The sequence below is a fragment of the Aquarana catesbeiana genome, linkage group LG08 (genome assembly GCF_042186555.1).
Source record: "Aquarana catesbeiana isolate 2022-GZ linkage group LG08, ASM4218655v1, whole genome shotgun sequence".
NCBI lineage: Eukaryota > Metazoa > Chordata > Amphibia > Anura > Ranidae > Aquarana > Aquarana catesbeiana.
The window spans coordinates 14138294-14158496 of NC_133331.1; the positions used below are offsets into that span (position 1 = coordinate 14138294).

General features: G+C 45.9%; 1 protein-coding gene across 4 annotated transcripts in view; it reads right to left on the minus strand.

Moving 5' to 3' along the window:
- The window catches only part of CRTAC1 (cartilage acidic protein 1), a 951030-nt gene that overhangs the window by 652624 nt on the left and 278203 nt on the right, over window positions 1-20203 (minus strand). The window lies entirely within an intron of this gene.

Below are 20203 nucleotides of genomic sequence, written 5' to 3' on the forward strand. Positions count from 1 at the left end.
CTCAACATTGTAAAAGATCTGCAAGGACTGGGATTGAGCTAGGATTGCACACCATGGATGTAATGGCCATCATCTCCTGCAGCTGATTCCAGCAGCTTCCATACTTTCATAGACTGATCAATACCTGATAAGGCGGGAGCAGCTTCAGGGTTATAAGACCTGCTTGACACAGAGGATTTAAGTGTGATTTTGAGTGGTTGCGATCAATGGTGTTCATAGGCGTAGATAAGGGGGGGATTATGGGGGTCCAAATCCCCCAGAGTGTCCTGTCTTCCATGATTTGGAAATGCCATTTAGTGATGACAGGTGACTCAAGTAGATCTTAAATGGTATATGGAGAGCAGCATAACAATTTGTGACGTTCCCTTGTGCATACACATAAGCACTTATCTCACAGTTTGTATGCTATGGCATCAGCAATAAAACCTTCCTGACATATACAGGATTAACTTTATCCTCTGAACACTTAACATATTACAATGGTTAAAAGTCCACTTCCACTCCAGCAGCCAGCATCAAAAAACATATACAGTATTTGAACTCAACAACGTAAAAGACAGGCAGTGCTGGGGTTGGGATTGCACGCCATGGGTGTCATGGCCGCCGACTCCTGCAGCTGATTTCATCAGCATCGATACACCCATAGACACCCACCTAACACAGAGGATTTAAAGGGGTATATCTTGAGTGGTTACTGTTAATGGTGCTCAGGGGTGTAAATAAGAAGGGGGGGGATATGGGGGTCCAAACCTCCCAGCGTGTTCTGCCTTCCATTTTTCAGCCAATGATTTGAAAATGCCATTTAGCATTGACAAGCGATTTGAGTTCTTCTACATGGTATAGTGAGAGCAGCTTTGTCAACAGCCTTTCTGCATACACATGATCACTTAACTCACATATGCTATGGCATCAGCACTAAAACCGCTCTGCTCATACATAGGATTACCTTACAATGGTTAAATGCATGCCTATCCACTACAGCAGCTAGCATTATCAAACAATATTATGTCTTTAAACCCAACAATGTAAAAGATCTGCAAGCACTGGGGTTGGGTTGGGATTGCACGCCATGTGTGTAATGGCCACCAACTTCTGCAGTTGATTCCAGTAGCATCCATACCTCCATAGACTGACCAACACCTGATAAGGAGGGAGCAGCTTCAGGGTTGCAAGACCCACTTGACACAGAAGATTATAGTGGCCACATTTTGAGTGGTTGCTTGGTGTTCATGGGCATAGATAAGGGGGGGGATATGGGGGTCCAAATTCCTCAGAGTATCCTGCCTTCCATTATGTGGCCAATTATTTGGAAATAACATTTAGGGTTCACAAGCGGCCCCAGATTTTTTTACATGATATATTAAGAGCAGCGTAATTTGCAAACAGCCCTTGAGAACTCAACTCACAGTTTGTATGCTATGGCATCAGCATTATTACCACTGACAGAGGATTTAAGTGGGTACATCTTGAGTGGTTACTTGCAATGGTGTTCAGGGGTGTAGATAAGGGGGATGGAATATGGGGGTCCAAACCCCATTTGATTCTGAGGCCAATGATTTGGAATGCCATTGACAAGCAACTCAAGTTCTTTTGCATGGTATAGTGAGAGCAGCATAACACTTTGTGAAAAGCCCTTCTGAATACACATGAGCACTTAACTCACAGTCTGTATGGTATGGTATCAGCAGCAGCCAGTATAGACAATATTAAGTCATTAAACCCAACAATGTAAAAAGATCTTCAAGCACCGGGGTTGGGTTGGGATTGCACGCCATGGGTGCAATGGCCACCAACTCCTGCAGTTGATTCCAGTAGCATCCATAGTTCCATAGACTGACCAACACCTGATAAGGAGGGAGCAGCTTCAGGGTTATAAGACCCACTTGACACAGAAGATTATAGTGGCCACATTTTGAGTGGTTGCTTGCAATGGTGTTCATGGGAGTAGATAAGGGGGGAATATGGGGGTCCAAATCCCTCAGAGTGTTGTGTAGCCCTTGCACATACAAATGAGGACTTACTCACAGTTTATATGCTATGACATCAGTATTATTACCACCAGTATACAGTATACAGGATTACTTTGGGAACACTTAACATATCACAATAGTTACAATTCTGCACTGTCCACCACCACTCTAGAAGCCAGCTTCAAAAGATAAGAAGTCCTCAAACCCAACAATGTAAAAGATCTGCAAGCACCGGGGTTGGGCTTGGATTGCACCCCATGGGTGCAATGGCCCCCAAATTTTGCAGCAGATTCCAGCAGCGTCCATAGACTGACTAACACCTGATAAGGAGGGTGCAGCTTTAGGGGAGCAAGATCCGCTTGACACAGTGGATTTTAGTGGGTACATTTTGAGTAGTTGGTTTTAGTGGTCTTCAGGAGTGTTGATAAAGGATGATAAAGTATCCTGCCTTCCATTATGCAATCGATGATTTTGAAATGCCATTTAGCCTTGACGGGCAGCTTGAGTTCTTTTACATGGTATATGGAGAGCAGCATAACAATTTGTAAACAGCCCTTGTGCATACACATCAGCATTTAACTCACAGTTTGTACAGTATGCAACGGCATCAGCATTAATACCTCTCCGACATGTAAAGGATTATGTTATCCTCTGAATGCCTAACATATTACAATTGTTAAAAGTGCGCACATTCACTCCAGCAACCAGCATCACAGGACAATAGACTGTACAGTTATTAATCTCAACAATGTAATAAATATGCAGCGCTAGTGTTGGGTTGGAATTGCATGCCATGGGTGTAATGGCCACCGATTCCTGCAGCATCTATATACCCATACACACCCACATGTAACAGAGGATTTCAGTGGGTACATATTGAGTGGTGACTTTCAAATGGTGTTCAGGGGTGTAGATAAGGGGGTGTGATAGGGGGATCCAAAACCCCAGAGTGTCCTGCCTCCTATTTTGAGGTCAATAATTTGGAAATGCCATTTAGCATTGACAAGCAATTTGAGTTCCTTACATGGCATAGTGAGAGCAGCATAGCACTTTGTGAACAGACCTTTCGCATACACACATTAACTCACAGTTTGTATGCTATGGCATCAGCACTAAAACTGCTCTGACATACACAGGATTATCTTACAATGGTTAAAAGTAAGCACATCCACTCTAGCAGCCAGCATCAAAAGACAATATGAAGTCTTTAAACTCAAAATTGTAAAACATCTGCAAGCTCTGAGGTTGTTTTGGGATTGCACACCATGGTTGTAATGGCCACCAACTCTTGCAGCTGATTCCAGTAGCATCCACACTTCCATAGACTGGCCAACACCTGATAAGGAGGGAGAAGCTTTGGGGTTACAAGACCCACAAGAATCCTGATGGGTTGTACTTCCTCTTTGTTTCCCTGCAAAGGTAAAGCATAATGGGCTACTATGCATCGCATAGTAGCCCATTATGTGATACTTACCTGCAGGAGAAGCCCGCGATGTCCCCGTCTTCCTCGCTAGTAGCGAGCGTCCATTCTTCCCCCTCTTCCTTCCGGGCCCACAACTCTGACTGGCCGGAGTCGCTTGACATTTAACGGCATGACCCGACATTTAACGGCATGACCAAGCTAGAAACGGCACAGCGTGCCCTTTCTAACTCCGGCGCATGCACAGAAGAAATCGCCCTACGGCGATCTGCAAATATCTCCAAGACCGTGCAGGTCTGGGAGATATTTCAAGCACCTACAGGTAAGCCTTAATCTAGGCTTACCTGTGGGTTAAAGTGGTTGTAAAGGGTTTACAACCACTTTAACACAAAGGATTATAGTGGCCACATTTTGAGTGATTGCTTTCAATTGTGTTCATGGGCGTAGATAAGGGGGGATATGGGGGTCCAAACCCCCCCCAGTGTCCTGCCTTCCGTTATGTGGCCAATGATTTGGAAATACCTTTTAGCGTTGACAGGCAGCTCCAGTTCTTTTACATGGTATATGGAGAGCAGCATAAATTGCAAACAGCCCTTGTGCAAACACATGAGAACTTAGCTCACAGTTTGTATGCTATGGCATCGGAATTTTTACCGCCATGACATGTACAGGATTACCTTAGGAACACTTAACATATCACAATAGTTAAAACCCTGAACTATCCACCACCACTCTATCAGCCAACATCAAAAGACAATATGAAGCCTTCAAACCCAACAATGTAAAAGATCTGCAAGCACTGGGGTTGGGTTGGAATTGCACACCATGGAAGTAATGCCCATGACTTTTGCAGCCAATTTTCCAGCAGCATCCATTCCTCCATAGATTGACTAACACCTGATAAGGAGAGAGCAGCTTCAGAGTTACTATTTTGCTTGACACAGAGGATTGTAGTGGGTACATCTTGAGTGGTAGCTTTCAGTGGTGTTATGGGATGTAGATAAGGGGGGGGGGATATGGGGGTCTAAACCCCCCAGAGAGTTCTGCCTGGTGGTCGCTTTAGGGCACAGTCCTGGTATTCTCCTGTACCACCCTACCACTGAAGGGACAGTGCGGCAAGAAGAGGTGAACTCAGATTGTCTGCATTGCCAAAATAAAAGAACATTATATATATATATATATATATATATATATATATATATATATATATATATATATATATATATATATATATATATATATATATATATATATATATATATATATATATATGTGTATATATATATGTGTGTGTATATATATATATATATATATATACATATATACACATATATATATATATATACATATATACATATATACATATATATATATATATATATATATATATATATATATATATATATATATATACTGTATATATAATAATGTATGTAAAAGAAAAATATATACAGGCTGGACGAGTGTGTTCTTCGATTCATATACTATAAATACCATATGCCCTACGAGATAACAATCCAAGTATATCACAAAGAAGAAAAAGAAAAAAAAAGGAAAAGAAAATATAAGACAACAGCTAAAACCAACAGTCATTATTCCGTACTCTTATTCTTGGACCTCTCAGCTGCCTTTAATACAGTTGACCACACCCTCCTCTTCAAACAAAATCTATTTCCTTGGTCTCTGTGACTCTGTTCAATATCTTACCTATCTCACTGCACCTTCAGTGTCACTTACAACTCTACTTCCTCCTCTCCTATTCCTCGTACTGTTGGGGTTCTATCCTTGGACCTCTGCTATTCTCGATCTACATCTCCTCCCTGGGTCAGCTGATAGCTTCCCATGGCTTTGAATATCATTTCTACACTGTTCATTTAAAGTCCCACCCTTCCTGTTCCCTTTATCATTTCTACACTGATGACACCCAAACCTATCTCTCTACCCCTCAGCTCACCCTACCAGTCGTCTCAGGTATTTACTAACAGACATACCAGCCCTGGATGTCACACCACTTCCTCAAACTCAATCTATCCAAAACCAAGCTCATAATAATATTTCCTCCCCCACGTGCCTCTTCCCCCAACTTCTCTGCCAAGATCAATGGCTCAACTGTCAATCTGTCCCCACATGCCAGGGTGCTAGGGGGGTAACCCAGGAATCTGGACTATCCTTTCAAGCCCACATCCAATCCATGTCCAAATCATGCTGCCTCAACCTTCGCAACATCTCCAGATAACGCCCCATTTTAAACCAATGACACCACAAAGCTTCTAATTCACTCCCTTTTATATCTCGCCTCGACTACTGCAACTCCCTCCTCCTTGGATTAGATAGGCTACCCTCCTTCAGTCCATCATGATTGCTTCTGCCAGACTCATTCATCTTACCAACCAATCAGTGTCTGCTACCCCTCTCTGCCAATCTCTCTACTGGCTTCCACTCACCCAACAAATAAAATTCAAAGTACTAACAGCAACTTACAAAGCCACGCAACTTGGCACCCAACTACATCGCTGGTCTCAAAATATCAACCAAACCGCTCTCTTTGGTCCTCCCAGGACCTCCTTGCTCTCTAGCTCCCTTGTCACCTCCTCCCATGCTTGACTACTGGACTTCTCCCAAGCTTTAAAACTCCCTACCTCAATCTGTCTGACTATCTTCTAATCTATACATCTTTAGACGATCCCTGAAAACCCTTCTCTTTAACCCTTTGCCGACCGCCGCACGCCGATATACGTCGGCACAATGGCAACGGTGAGCAAATGGGCGTACCTGTACGTCCCCTTAAATTTGCGGGGCTAGTGGGAGCCCGTGCGCGCCCACCACGTACAGCGTGACCGTGCCCGCGGGCCCCGCGGACTCGGTGTCCGCCGGTGTCCCGCGATCATGTCACGGAGCGGCAGAACGGGGGGATGCCTATGTAAACAAGGCATTTCCCCATTCTGCCTAGTGACATGACAGAGATCTACTGCTCCCTGCCATCGGGAGCGGTGATCGCTGTCGTATCAGTGGTAGCCCCTCCCCCCCCACAGTTAGAATCACTCCCTAGGACACACTTAACCCCTTGATCGCCCCCTAGTGTTTAACCCCTTCCCTGCTAGTGTCATTTACACAGTAATCAGTGCATTTTCATAGCACTGATCGCTGTATAAATGACAACGGTCCCAAAATAGTGTCAAAAGTGTCCAACGTGTCCGCCATAATGTCGCAGTCACGATAAAAATCGCAGATCGCCGCCATTACTAATAAAAATAAAATAATTAATAATAAAAATGCCATATTTCTATCCCTTATTTTGTAGGTGCAAACCAATCAATATATGCTTATTGTGATTTTTTTACCAAAAATATGTAGAAGAATACATATCGGCCTAAACTGAGGAAAAAATTATTTTTTTTATATTTTGGGGGGGGGGGGATATTTATTATAGCAAAAAGTTAAAAATATTGCTTTTTTTAAAAAATTGTCGCTCTTTTTTTGTCTATAGCGCAAAAAATAAAAACCACAGAAGTGATCAAATGCCATCAAAAGAAAGCTCTATTTGTGGGGAAAAAGGACATGCTATATAAATATATAATGCTATATAAATCCTGTATTATAATAATAATAATAATAATAAAGACAATATATGGTGAAAGGTGGTTGGGAGATGGCAATTATGTCCACAATGGTATGAGGGCTGATTTTAAAGTGGGATTCCGACCAGCTACACTGTAGCCGCTGACTTTAAATAAGTAAGCTTATCTGTCCTGGGTGCCCGCGATGTCGGCCGCCCGAGGCCGACCCGTCCCTCGGCTCTCGGGTCCCGGCACCGCCATCCTAAGTAAGGGAAACAGGCAGTGGAGCCTTGCAGCTTCACTGCCAGTTTTCTACTGCGCACGCGCGAGCGGCGCGGCGCTCTGTGAATGGCCCCGTGGTTTTCTGGGAACACACACAGTTCCCAGAAGGCAACGCGCTGCCGATCACCGAGGAGCATTACACGCCGCGGAATAGGAAGAGGCAGATTAGGAAAAGTGCCTAGCAACAAGGGTTTCAGGTAAGTAATTTTTTTTCATGTTTTTTTTTTTTTTTAACTTTTAGATTTTTGGTGCAATTTTTTTTTTTGGGGGGTGGCCCTCCACTTTAACATAGTACAGTTCTCCCATTAAATTGTAAAGCTGACACACAGTATATGTAAAGTAATGTGCACAACATGCATTTTTGATAGAACATAAAGATGGGTTTGGAGTACATTGTGTTAAAGAATCATTGTCACCCCCTCAACCCCCCCCCCCCACCACCACCACCTTCTATATACTGCCTAGCAATCTGGCACTGTAAGCCGTCTCCTCCAGCATGTACAGTGACCTCCCTCAGGGCAGTTCATTCTCACTATGTACAAAGACAAGCCATTCTTCACATCGTGCTGCAATGAGGTTGGTTGTGTAATCATAGCCTTGAAGGAAAATCACACCTTTTGTCAGAGAGTGATAATATAAATTGCATAAAATTGCTACACAGTGTCATAATATAACTTGTCATTAATTATCATTCCATTTCAATCAGCAGCCAGTCAGGCTTTTCCAAAAAAGGCAACAAAATTCTATTGTTGCTTTTTTTTTTTTTTTGCCTGATGACGGCAGGATCCAGTCTGTACTCTACACAAAGAACACCCTTTAAAAGTGGTTCTAAAAGTGAAAGTTTTTTTTTTTTTTTAATCTCAATGAAGTCTCTGCATTAGGGCAAAAAAACCTTTTAGGTTCAGCTGCACCCCCCCAAAATACTTACCTGAGCCCAGTGGCATTGCTAGGGGGTGGCTTTTGGGGCTATAGCCCCGAATCTAGGGCCCATAGCCCCGAGTCTCTGCAGGGGTCCCCAAGGGGAGGGGAGGTTCTCTGTGGATCCTGATGTAATTGGGGGGGTCTTTGGGGACCCTGATTTAAGGGAGAGGCTCTCTGGGGACCCTAATGTAAGGGGGGCTCTCTGGGAACCCTGATGTAAGTGGGGGGCTCTCTGGGGACTCTGATGTAAGGAGGAGGCTCTCTAGGGACCCTGTAGTAAGGGGGGGCTCTCTAGGGACCCTGATGTAAGGGGAGGCTCTCTGAGGATATATACACACACACACGTATATTACTAACGTATATTACTGTTTATACATGTGTATACCCACCCAAGCGTATGACTTTCTTTACTACGCTGCTATGGGCTCTAGCCCCAGATCTTTTGTAGACCTAGCAACGCCCCTGAGGCTGAGCCCAATCTCGGTGCAGCGCTGGTGCAAGAAAGCACTAGACATGTGCATTCATTTTCGTCCGAATTTCGGGTATTTTCGTTATCGTTTTAATAAACGATAACGAACGCGCAGAATCCGAAAACCGAAAGATCCGACATAAACAAATGCTTTATTTTCATTTGCGACAACAGTTCGATATACCCTGTTTCCCTGAAAATAAGACCTAGCGTGATTGTCAGTGATGGCTGCAATATAATCCCTACCCCCCCAAATAAGCCCTACCCTGTTTCCCCGAAAATAAGCCCTACCCTGAAAAAAAGACCTACAAGGACTTTAACTATTTAACTTATTTGGGGGGTAGGGCTTATATTGCAGCCATCACCGACAATCACGGTAGGTCTTATTTTCGGGGAAACAGGGTAGATAGGAGATCCGACATGAGACTGACAATAGCGATCTGTGTCTATTGAACCTGTGGTCGAATGTGCCTAACCTTAGCTCTATTAGTCCAAGATTATTCAACAGAGAGAGAAAAGATTCGACAGAGAGGGAAAAGATTCGACATTATAGAGACAATAGCAAAAAAGGTCGAACATGCCTAACCTAACTCTATTAGTCCCAGATTATTCTACATAGAGAGAAAAGATTCGACACGAAGATTCGATGAAGCAGTTGCCGCAAGCGGACATTTATGGTCAAATGCTCCGCCCATAGTCTATAGAAGAATTCTAATGTTGGTTGACTAGTAATAATAACTAATAAATATAATTATTACTAGTGTCATACAACATTAGAATTCTACTTTAGCTTGTAGGCGGAACGTTCGACCGGAAATGTACGATTGCGGCGGCATTACGGTTTAGCTGCTCCGTCGAATCTTCTTAGAACATTCGACAGACACTGTGACGAACGTGGGTGTCAGATCCCTGCCCTCCTCGCTAACTCGCGACAAAGGACCGGCCAACCTCACACCACGCTGTCACTTACGTAACAATGCCACTCTCAGCTGCGCCCAGCACAAAGATTTTCCAGCTTGCGGGACCACAATCTAGGTGCGAGCAGCCTGAGAGTGATTGTCACTGGGCTAATTACACAATTAACCCTTTAACTGCCACCACCCCCGTTTAAAAGACCGAGCCGGGGGAGACTCGTAATTTGGCAATACCAATTATAATTTTAGAATAAGCGTCTGACACACACACTGCCACTACAGACAGATCTGCTCAGAGTCTTACTCTACAACAGTAGCGCCCTTCAAGAGGCAGGTTCGTTTATAGCTTGCATTAAGAGCTTTAGAGACAAGGTTAACACTTTTCAACATAAGGGTTTATTATGAAAAGGTCAAGGTTGATGCAAATAAAATATTTACAGAAGAAAGATGTTTCAAAATATAAAGACAATATACAGCCACAAAGCAATAAGGTAGAATTGGGAAGAGAGAATACTTGCAATTAATGTCCGAGGGTTGATCAGAGTTCGATCGATGAGCTAGGTAATCGGTTCTCGACTTGGCAGATGTTACTTCTTGGATGGTAAAAGGAGAACTGACCATTGTCTTGGCATCTCCTCTTTTCTGTCAAATCAAAAGGGGTGTTGACAGCGACCAGTAACCAATCATCTGGTCAGCTGGTGTAGGGGTTGGTTGCTGGGAGGTGTCTACACTCATGACCACGTCCCAGGTACATTTTGTAATACATGTTCATATATCTGCATCTGTAGGGTTTACAGACTCCAAATATCCATATTATTATTCAACTTGAGATTTCCTTCAAAACAAGTCTAAACATGCCATATCTATAACGTATAGCCTGCTTTGGAGGAATAAGTGGTCCCAGGGGTTTCCCATATGACCTGACATAGGGGTGTCTGGACTTGAAACGTTCCCTATTATCTGAGGAAGCTAAATATGTCCAGATTATGTCTGTGCTATTACTAAGTCAGAAGTTATGAAACATGCTGAAATTTCATACTTATTCTTATGAGGTGTATTCAGAAGACTTTACGACCTAGGCCTGTTTGGTCTCTGAATGGGGAGGGTGACAGTTTTACGACAGGCCTGAACTGTTTTCTCTGTTGAGATAACCTTTTCTGTTGAACTTAAAAAGCTTTGAATTCCTAAGGTGGGGAAGACGGAGTTCAGAGTTCTCTGTGAGGTTACATGGTTCTCAAAACTGTCATGGCTACTTCCACACAAGATGGCAGCTAGCTACAGCTTTTCATGTCCCATACGTGATATCGTTACACCTCCCCCCTTAGGTGGTTGCATGGGAGGGAACTACAATTTCCCTCCTGACGCAACCGACTCCTGCGGGCTCGGCTTGTCGTGACAGCCCATCAGCATTGCCATGGGCGCTGCCTTTCTTATGCTGGATGGTGAAATCGTATTGCTGAAAAATTAGGCTCCACCGAAGTAGTTTGCCATTCTCCCCAGCAACACGATTTAGCCAGCTCAAGGGATTGTGATCTGTGATCACAGTGAAGTGCCGTCCATAAAGGTACGTTTGTAACTTCTGGAGAGCCCACACGATCGCAAGACACTCCTTTTCGATCGTGGCATATGCTACTTCCCTGGGAAGCAGCTTCCTGCTCAGGTAGAGGATGGGATGCTCCTCTCCGGCCTCGTCCACCTGGCTCAGGACTGCACCCAATCCAAAGGCAGAGGCATCCGTCTGCACAAGGAAACGGCGGGTGAAGTCTGGAGCCTGCAGCACAGGTGCGCTGGCCAGCGCCCCCTTCAAGGCCTGAAATGCCTGCTCACATTCTGGTGTCCAAGACACCACCTTGGGCAGTTTCTTTTTGGTTAGGTCAGTCAGAGGTTTGGCCAGGCTACTATAGTTACATACAAATTTCCTATAGTAGCCAGCGGTCCCCAAGAAAGACATAACCTGCTTTTTGGTTTGAGGGGTGGGCCAGGCCAGGATGGCCTCAACCTTCCCTGTCTCGGGTTTCAGGGTACCTCCTCCTACCTGGTGTCCCAAGTACTGCACATCAGTCATGCCAATCTGACACTTACTGGGTTTGACAGTCAGATTGGCGGCTGTCAGGTGGTCTAGGACCTGTGACAGGTGCACCAGGTGTTCTTCCCAGGTAGGGCTGAACACGGCGATGTCATCCAAGTAGGCTACGGCAAAGGTTTCCAGCCCCTCCAGTAAGTCATTCATGACTCTCTGGAAGGTAGCTGGGGCATTCTTCATCCCAAACGGCATGACGGTAAACTCGAACAATCCGAATGGGGTGATGAAGGCCGACTTTTCCCGAGCCTCAGGGGCCAGAGGAATTTGCCAGTACCCCCTGCTCAGATCCATGATTGTTATATAACGGGCGGCCGCCAGCCTATCTAACAACTCATCAATCCGGGGCATAGGGTAGGCATCTGCAGTAGTGATGGCATTCAGTTTCCGGTAGTCCACACAGAACCTGGTCGTCTGGTCCTTTTTGGGGACCAAGACTACTGGGGACGCCCAGGCACTGTGGGACTTCTGAATCACCCCCAGCTGCAGCATTTCCTCCACCTCCCTTTTCATGTCGGCCAGCACCTCCAGGGAGACGCGATAGGCCGACTGTTTTAATGGGGGGATGTGCCCCGGTGTCCACCTGGTGGACAGCGAGGTGTGTCCTCCCAGGCTTTCCCGTAAACCTGCTACCATGTACTGCCAGCACTCGCTTCAGTCCAGGTACCTGGGTGGGGGTAAGATTGGAGTTTATCAGGAGTTCTGAGTCTACCTCCCTGGTGTCTGCTAGCAGGTCCAGAAGTGGATCAGCCTCCTCGGGCTCTGGCCTGCTGCAGACCGGCATGACATAGGCCGTGCGCTCATGATGGGCTTTGATCATGTTAACATGAATGGCCTTCTGCCGTCTACGCCCTTCTCCCAACCTGACCAAGTAGGTGACATCATTCAGACGCTGGGTGATGGTGTACGGGCCTTCCCATGCGGCTTGGAGCTTGTTCTGCCGCAGGGGAAGCAGAACATACACCTTCTGACCAATGTCATAGGTCCGCTCCCTAGCGTTACGGTCATACCACTCTTTCTGCCTAGTCTGGGCCTGGGTCATGTTCTCCCGTACCATTTCCACCAGCGTCTCCATTTTATCTCTGAATTTTAGGACATAATCCACAACCGAGACCTTTGAGTCGGCAATCTTGCCCTCCCAGTTCTCACGGATTAGGTCCAGCGGTCCTCTTACCCTCCGTCCGTACAAAAGTTCAAATGGCGAAAAGCCTGTGGACTCCTGAGGCACCTCTCTGTAAGCAAACAGCAGATGAGGCAGATACCGTTCCCAGTCCTTACCCTGGGAGTGCACAAAGGTGCACAACATTTGTTTCAAAGTTCCATTGAAACGCTCGCACAAACCGTTCGTTTGTGGGTGATAAGGACTGGCCATGATATGCGTCATCTGTATTTTCCGACAGAGAGCTTGCATCAAGTCGGACACAAACTGAGGGCCTTGATCGCTAATGAGCTCAGCCGGGAATCCCACTCTTGTGAAGATTCCCAGCAGAGCATCAGCGACCTTGTCTGCCCGGACGCAGGAGAGAGCCACCGCCTCCGGATAACGCGTGGCATAGTCGACAACTGTAAGGATAAAACGTTTGCCTGAACTGCTAGGGATGGCCAAAGGCCCAATGATATCCACTGCCACCCTCTTAAAAGGTTCGTCAATCACAGGCAAAGGTTTTAGCGGAGCCCTGTGTACATCCCCTGCCTTGCCAACTCGCTGGCAGGTAACACAGGACCGACAGTAGTCAGCTATGTCAGCGAGCATTGTAGGCCAATAAAAGTTATGTATCAACCGCCCTCGGGTCTTAGTGATCCCCAAGTGCCCTGCGAGGGGAATCTCATGAGCCACTTTTAGCAGCTGTCCCCTAAATTGACTGGGTACAACCAGCTGCCTGCTACCTAGGTCAGCCTCATTCCCCTCTGCAGGCATATTTTCTCTGTACAGTTTACCTTTGTCCCAATAGACCTTTTGTTTGTCATTCTCTGCAGGGGGGCGATCAGCTAGACTCCTGAGCTGTGCTAGTGTTTGGTCTGTCTGCAGTGCTGTTTCAAAGGCGGAACAACAGGTCCCAGCCAGCAGTCCTGTGGCAAACATGGACAGCTGCTGAGGCTCAACAGAGGTGGAGTCCACTGGGTCAGAACAGGGAGAGGGCCCAGAGACCTCCTCCTGCTGTTCTGCGACCAGGGCCTGCACCTCGGCTGCCTTTGCAGCACTGCGAGTGACCACCAGTACTGGCAATGCATTATCATCATCATTATCATCATCATCATTATCATCACATTTAACCTTTATCAGTTCAGCATCATTGGAACATACATCAGTTACCTTCACTGGCAAGGGGGCCTCCTCTCCTGTCTCTGAAGAAGGAGGACCTTGCACTTCCACTCCACCCTCCCCCTCCCTCTGTCCATCTACAGGTTGCCCAGATATTACCCCAACATCTGTAAACAGTACCTTGGGAGGTCCAGAGAGATCTGTGGGAGCATCTGGGGTGCTTTTAGCAGGGGCATAGTATGAAACCAGGGTACCTAAATCAGAACCCAACAACACTGCAGTGGGGATCTCCTCCGAGACACCCACCTCTCTCATCCCACTTCCGGCACCCCAATCAATAAAAACATAGGCACGGGGTACACAGGAACGGGTCCCCCCAACTCCGGTGAGGGTAAGGAACTTCTCTGGGATGATGTCTGTTTCTTCTATAACCTCTGGTCTGACCAATGTGACTTCAGCTCCGGTGTCACGAAAGCCTGTTACAGTCCGGTGGCCTACGATGACTGGCTGCAAGTTGGCATTGGTTCCGGGAGGTTTCCCACTGACGAGCAGCACAGCGGAAGGGTTGCTAGCCGGATGGCCAGGTGATGTCGTCTTCTTCTGCTCAGGGCACTGCGCCCTGAGATGTCCGGCTCCCCCACAGTTGTAGCATTTGCGTTTGTCCGTTAGGAAGGCCTTGGCTCCAGGAGTTGCAGGTTCCGGCTGCTGAGGAACTTGTTTGGTAGGCATAGGAGGGGTTGCCGTGTGCGATTTCCCTCCTTTCCAGCCATTCAGAGGAGCCTTGCGATGGTCAGATACCCGAGAGTGGATATAGGTATCTGCCAGTTCTGCTGCTGCTTTGGCAGAGGCTGGCTTTCGCTCCAGCACAAACTGTCTGACGTCTGTAGGACAGATGTGCAAAAGTTGATCTGCAATCATACGATCTTCCAGGGATTCAAAAGAATCGGCTTCCAAGCCTTTAGTCCACTGCCGGAATGTGGTACGTAAGCGACCTACCACATCCATGTATGAGTCCCCAGGCCCCTTTTGCAAGGACCTAAAACGCTTCCGGTACACTTCCGGGCTTAGCTGAAACTTTTGGATGATTGCAGCTTTTAGGGCCGCATAATCGTCGCACTGTTCTTCTGACAGTTCGACATAAGCATCCAGGGCCTTGCCTCGTAGCCCTGGTGTCAGGTACCGGGCCCATTGTGCTGGGGGCAGATGGTACTGACGGCAAGTTTTTTCAAACGACAGTAGATACACGTCAATGTCACTGTCCTTTTCCATAACTGGAAATTTGGCTGCTGGGATCACTGGCAGAGAGGCATCCCTGTGCTCTAGGGATCCGAGGTTCTGAGCCTGTCGCTGCTGCTGGAGCCTAGCCATCTCCAATTCGTGCCGACGATCAGCCTCCCTCTCAGCCTGCCGTTCTGCCGCCTCTCGCTCAGCCCTGCGCTCTTCTCGCTCAGCCTGGCGTTCCAGAAACTGCAGGTACACCACAGGATCCGTCTCCCTGAGGTTTTGTAGAGTTTCTTGCATTTGAAGAGAGTCTATGATGTTTTCAGGCAATCTGATGCTAGCCTGCTCTTGTGGTGGCTTGGAGGTAACAATCCGTGGTATTCCAGTGTCAGTCTCTGCTTGCCCATCTGGTGAGGCCGCCTCTGAACCACTGGGCTCTGGAGTAGCGGAAACCCTTTCTGGTCCAGTTTCCCCCAGGTTCTGGTGTGCACGGATATCAAACTCCTGTAAGGCATGTATCAAGCCTTCACGATTTTTGCCACCGACATCAATTCCTCTTTCTGCGCACTCAACAGTCAGTTCATTCTTGCTCATCTTTTTATATGCTGATAACCCAGACATTTTGCAAGCAGAAGAGATAGAACAGAAAGAAGAGATAGGAAGAAGGTGTAGGAAGGAGCTGTTGCTGTATGTCTCTCTTGAAAAAATCGAAATAAAAAATATGCACCAGCTTGTCTCTAAGGACTGTTTCCACAAAGGTTACAATCCTTCAGTGCAGAGCTAATTCCTAACAATGCACTGAATGCTCTTAATGCGAAACTATCCCGCTACGCTGCCAGCCAATATGTGACGAACGTGGGTGTCAGATCCCTGCCCTCCTCGCTAACTCGCGACAAAGGACCGGCCAACCTCACACCACGCTGTCACTTACGTAACAATGCCACTCTCAGCTGCGCCCAGCACAAAGATTTTCCAGCTTGCGGGACCACAATCTAGGTGCGAGCAGCCTGAGAGTGATTGTCACTGGGCTAATTACACAATTAACCCTTTAACTGCCACCACCCCCGTTTAAAAGACCGAGCCGGGGGAGACTCGTAATTTGGCAATACCAATTATAATTTTAGAATAAGCGTCTGACACACACACTGCCACTACAGACAGATCTGCTCAGAGTCTTACTCTACAACAGTAGCGCCCTTCAAGAGGCAGGTTCGTTTATAGCTTGCATTAAGAGCTTTAGAGACAAGGTTAACACTTTTCAACATAAGGGTTTATTATGAAAAGGTCAAGGTTGATGCAAATAAAATATTTACAGAAGAAAGATGTTTCAAAATATAAAGACAATATACAGCCACAAAGCAATAAGGTAGAATTGGGAAGAGAGAATACTTGCAATTAATGTCCGAGGGTTGATCAGAGTTCGATCGATGAGCTAGGTAATCGGTTCTCGACTTGGCAGATGTTACTTCTTGGATGGTAAAAGGAGAACTGACCATTGTCTTGGCATCTCCTCTTTTCTGTCAAATCAAAAGGGGTGTTGACAGCGACCAGTAACCAATCATCTGGTCAGCTGGTGTAGGGGTTGGTTGCTGGGAGGTGTCTACACTCATGACCACGTCCCAGGTACATTTTGTAATACATGTTCATATATCTGCATCTGTAGGGTTTACAGACTCCAAATATCCATATTATTATTCAACTTGAGATTTCCTTCAAAACAAGTCTAAACATGCCATATCTATAACGTATAGCCTGCTTTGGAGGAATAAGTGGTCCCAGGGGTTTCCCATATGACCTGACATAGGGGTGTCTGGACTTGAAACGTTCCCTATTATCTGAGGAAGCTAAATATGTCCAGATTATGTCTGTGCTATTACTAAGTCAGAAGTTATGAAACATGCTGAAATTTCATACTTATTCTTATGAGGTGTATTCAGAAGACTTTACGACCTAGGCCTGTTTGGTCTCTGAATGGGGAGGGTGACAGTTTTACGACAGGCCTGAACTGTTTTCTCTGTTGAGATAACCTTTTCTGTTGAACTTAAAAAGCTTTGAATTCCTAAGGTGGGGAAGACGGAGTTCAGAGTTCTCTGTGAGGTTACATGGTTCTCAAAACTGTCATGGCTACTTCCACACAAGATGGCAGCTAGCTACAGCTTTTCATGTCCCATACGTGATATCGTTACAGACACCATAAGACTTCAATGACAGATTCGACCATAATTATTTTGGAATTTCGGACGAATGCATTTTTTAACGAAACGAAATAAATAAAAACGAATTTCAGGGAGTAACTAAATAAATGTATTTTTCGTACGAAATCGAAATTCCGAAACGAAATATTTCAGTGTGCGCATGTCTAGAAAGCACTGGTCTCTATCTGCCTCCTCACTGGACTCAGTGAGAACAGGGGGAGCCATTGGCTCCTGCTGCTGTCAATCAAATCTGGTGACAAGAGAACAGGGGGGGGCGGGGCCGAGCCACACTATGTGTCAATAGACGCACACAGTGTGGCTTGGGATTGCGTCCTCACAAGTACCCCCCCTAGCAAGCAGAAAGCTAGGGTGGTACTCAAAGCGGGGGGTGGAGGCAGAAGCACCAGATCCAAGAAGAGGAGGATCAGGCTGCTCTGTACAAAACCATTATACAGGGCAGGTAAGTATAATATGTTTGTCATTTTGGAAAAATAAAAAGCTAACCTTTTTTTTTTTTTTTTTACAAAAAATGTGGTTTTTATTTGAGAAGAGTACATGTTTACAAGGTATTGACAATGGTATTACATTTATTAAGCACATACAAAATGAGGAAGATATCACACACCGGAGAAGAACATATGTGGTTCTATTGTCATGACACAAACACAAAAGTCTTATCCATAATAGTGCATATTCACATTCCAACCCCCTGGGTACATTATGAGGAGAAGTTGTTCATCTTGCGGTGTACTCAGATTAGGGAGGGTTATTCGGCTATCTCATTGCATGTGGAGACAGTGTCTAACCAAGTGTCCCAAATCTTCCCATATTTGGCTGGGAATCCCCTATGGGCGTAGAGTTCTTTTATATAGGGTAGTACACTATTAACTGCAGATATCCACTGTTGAAGCGTTGGTGGTAGTGCCCTGAGCCATTTACGTGCTATGAGCAATCTAGTTGTGAATAACTTTTCTTATAGAAATATGTGGTGAGTCTGGGTCTGGGAACACTTCCAGTAGGCGTTGATTAGGGCATAATTGTAAGGGGGGACCCCATCTTGTCATGTATGAATTTCACTATATGGGACCAATAGTCTTGTATTATTGGGCAAGACCAGATGATATGGAAGAAGTTGCTGGTGGAGCTCCCACATCTGGAACAATGTTGGCTGTGGTTGGTTCTATACTTGGTTAGGCACAGGGGGGGTCAGGTAAGACCTGTGCATGATATATAGTTGTGTGAGGCGTTCTGATAGTTTTGGAGAGACCTTTTTGCATGCATCCACCGCTTTCTCCCATTCGTCTTCCTCCATCTCCCCCACGTCCCCAGTCCAACGGTCTTTTAATCGATAGGCAAGAGTTGTAGCGGTTGGACGAAGGAGAGCGTTATAAAATATTGAGATTAGTTTTGGAGAGTCTGGCCCAGTTATTACATTTAGAATGTCCAATTGTTCCAGGTTGGGAGGAGTGTCTCCAAATTGGGTCTGTATGGCCAAAAGCTAACCTTTAATATCGCTTTAAGCTCTTCTCATGGAGTTACAATGTAAGAGTCGTGGACCAGCAATGGAGCTCTATGGTTACATAGTTACCCCATGAGGAGAGTTTAAAGAGGATGTGACCCTAAAAAAAAAAAGATCCTGTTCCTTTAAAGTATTTTAAACTGCATAGTGCTTGTGCTGTGTCATTTGTCTCTTTCTATGCTGTAAAATACCTGGTTGATCCTGCCTTTTCCTGTGTCCCCCCAGGTATGCTGACGGTGGTCATCATGGCTGCTGATCCATGATACCGCGGTCAGTTTACGTGCCTCTGTTATCCCGCTGTGTTTAGAGTCTCTCCCTCTCACCCTCCCTCCCTGCCTATCACTTCCTAGTGTGTGAGCCGATCTCCATAGATCAGATTTGGTCCAACATTGACCTAAGATGGCCATATGGTCATATTACGTCCATGATGTCACAAGCATCTCTGCCCTTTTGTGTACCTGCAGCTGTGGGGTGGGAATGCCCTGCCCGCAGTTGACTGGGTAGCAGTGGATGGGAATGAAAGCTTGTTTGGACAAAACCCGTCCTTACCGCTAGTGATAAGGGAGGCAGCCACACTCAGTTCTGTAGGCCGAGCCTGTTTTAAGTATCTTGTATTGGAAGGAAATATTCGCAAACAGTATATACCAGTAATAGCGAACCTTGGCACCTCAGATGTTTTGAAACTATGTTTCCCATGATGCTCATGCACTCTGTAGTGTAGTTGGGCATCACGGTAAATGTAGTTCTAAAACATCTAGGGTGCCAAGGTTTGCCATCACTGGTATATAGGATACTGAGGTCTTTATATACATTTGCACAGTGTTTTGGTAGCAACAGATGACTGATCTTCAGTAATCCAGAGAATATACAGTCTCAGTATTTTGCAGGATATATTCCCGGAGGATGGCTTCTTGGTTCAGAGGTAGTGTCCCTTCTTGGAGTAGATGTTTTTGCGGTCTGTACTGGCTCCATGCCTCCGTACCGCTTGCTGGAGTGGAGCCTTCCCTGAGCTATCCTGCCGTCTAGAACCTGACCCTGTGTCAAGCAATGTCCCTCACAAGCGGGTTCCTTTCCCTTCCAAACACTTGCCAAAGGCACGCCAAATTGACATTGGGTCCCTCAGACGAAGTCCGGAAGTGACGAAACGCGCCAGTGACGTACTCTACCGGAAGTGACGTGTGCACTCCACGGGCTGAGGAGGAACCAGGAAGTACACCGCTGCTGTACACAGTCCTTCATCTTGCCGACGTCTGGAGCATCATACAGGCATAGTTCACTTTCACATTTGCTTCATTACAATTGTATTGTGGCACGCATATTCTGTTAGGGGGGGATTTTTTATGGAATAAAGTTTTAAAGTTTTAAACGATATCACACTATGTGGACATTCCA